Raw genomic sequence first — 2,658 nt, forward strand, 5'->3', positions numbered from 1 at the left:
TGCCCAGGCGGGTCTCGAACCCGCGAGCTCAGGCAATCCACTCACCTCAGCCTCCCAGGGTGCGGGATTACAGGCTGAGCCACCGAGCCCAGCTGTTATTCTCTTTTTAAATAATCTAGTCATTCTAGTAGGTATGAAAAGGTTTCTCACTCCAGAGGCAGAAAGTATATTGGTGGTTTTGATTTGCATTGCAGTGATGGCTAATGATCTTGGGCATCTTTTCATGTGTTTCTTGGCCATGTGTGTATCTTCTTTGGAGAAGTGTCTGTTCAAGTCATTTGCCCATTTTAAAACTGGGTTAGTTGTCTTTATTGCTGAGTTGCAAGAGTTCCCTTATTACATGTACAATAGCAAACTATTTCTCCCATTCTGTGGGTTGTCTTTTCACTTTCTTTGTTTTGTCCAATAAAGCACAAAAGCTTCAAATTTGTGAAGTTCAACTTAACTATTTTTTCCTTTGTCACTTGTACTTTTGATGTCATATCTAAGAAGGTTTTGCCTAACCAAAGTCATGAAGATTTACTCCTTTGTTTTCTTTTAAGAGCTTTATAGTTTGACTCTAACATTCAAACCTATGGTCACTTGCAGTTAGTTTCTGTGTATGTTGTAAGGAAAAAGTCCAACCTCATTGTTTTACATTTGGATATCCAGTTGTCACAGCACCATTTGTTCAAAAGAATTGTCCTTTTGGGTTTTCCCTTCCTTTTATTTTGCATTCCAATCTGTCACCAAATTTTGCTGTGTTCCTTTGAAATGCTGAGTCACCCTGTCACTACCAGTTCCCAGTCAAATCTCTCACCATCTCACACCTAAATAACTGCATCTGCATCTATCCTTCCAGACTTTGCCAGCCAACCCTCTTAGGGAGGAAGGTTTCAGAGGAAGGAATTGCTTCCATTTACCTGCTCAAGAACAATTCCTATTACAATGCATACAGCATTGGGAGCAAAATCCTCTTCTGACTTCTCTAATATGGCCCCATCTTGTCTACACTAGCAAATCAAAGGCCCAAAAGAGAGTCATGGTGTTTCAACTCCTCATTGAAGGGGAGTTCTCTTTCCTCAGCTATCCCTTCTCCCTTCTTTCTTTATACCACACTAAAATTCTGCAGGTCCCTAAAGCCTCCTCCAAACCCCAGCTTCTTTTTTAAAAAACGTATTTTGTTATAAAGTTGTGGATCAGGATTGGGTACATGTGTAATGTATGTGCAGGTGAGGTTTGGGCCTCTGACTGGTCCTCGCTTCCCCTGATTTATGATCAGGCAGCCCTTGTGTTGTTATGTGCCCCAAAACCCCAGCTTCTTGATAAAGCCCCCCTAACCATTCCAGTCCTAGCCAGTCCTCTCTGAATTTCTACCTCATTTCTCCATTACGCAGAAGACACTGGCACACACAATCTCGCTCTACCATCCTACATCAGTGAGCATTTATTGAGCATCTACTGACGTTCACAGCAACAGGCAAGTGTGACACATCTTGCAAATGCTGCTTCCTCTTGCCATCAAATGAGAAAGCAGAATCAGTTAATTTAAAAATGCCTCTTCCTTCTACAACCAATATATACTGGTCCAATTTGGAAGAGAAAGCTTAAAATTAACTCAAGGTTTCCAGTTGAGGAAACGTTATTCCATTTCCTTGGAACGTTTACTTTTCCAGAGGAAATCTTGGTCACCGAGCGAGGTACCCAGCATTCTAATTGCTGGCCACGGAATTCCCCGCGGTATTAGTGATGAAACGCCCCCATCCCAGACGCAGGCGTCAGGGCAACTGTGATTTGCTCTGTAGCTTCAACTGGGAGCCCGCTCCAAATCCTCAAAGTGGACTTGGAAAGTATCACGTTGCAGCCCTCCCCCTACGACCGTAAAAGAAACACACACACACACACACACACACACACACACACACACACACACACACACACACAACTTTCAAACTGAAGAGGCAAAGTTTGATCCCTTCCTTGTTGAGAGCTGAGAACAATAGCAGCTTTCTGCTCTAGCACAACTTCAAAAGGCTGCCGAGTGACTGCTCTGAGAACACTTGGTTGTGGATGACCAAAGAAATGCTCGGGCATCCCCCTGCGACTCAGTGCCCCGTCGGCACGAGGAAAAGTCTGCCCCCACCCCTCTCGGAACCTATAATAAAGCAATGGCTGGTACTGTGTTCACTAGGCAGATGCTGGCAATAGCAAAGCTGAGCTTCCCTTGCAGGGAGGGACGAGATCCAGCCGGCTAAACGACACACTGCTGTCAAAAGGCCAAAGAATTAAGAATTTGTAGAGCACACCTAAAGTATAGATGGCTTAAAAATCAACTGGAGAGGGGCGAATGTCTGGCCGGCCTTATGCTAGAGGCGTGCGTCCCCGGTGGCTGCAAGAAAATGCCCGAGGCGAGGCACCGAGTCTGGGCTGGAAGCTGCAGCCCGGGAGTCGATACCGGAGCGCGCAGAGCGGGTCCGACCCCCGCGCGAGCGCGGCTGCGGGTTCACCTACCCGCCTCTCCTCGCCGGCTGCTCTCAGTCGGCGCCCGCCGCCCGCCTGCGAAGAAACTGCGATGCAAACTTCCCAGTCTGGGAACCCCGCTGCTCAGAGAGCCGCTGCGCGGTGCCAGCCGCCGCCCGGAGACCGGTATTCAACCTCCCCGCCCCCCGCCGCGGCTCA

Source organism: Carlito syrichta, unplaced genomic scaffold (assembly GCF_000164805.1).
Source record: "Carlito syrichta isolate Samal-C Ts95f unplaced genomic scaffold, Tarsius_syrichta-2.0.1 Scaffold109683, whole genome shotgun sequence".
Classification (NCBI taxonomy): Eukaryota; Metazoa; Chordata; class Mammalia; order Primates; family Tarsiidae; genus Carlito; species Carlito syrichta.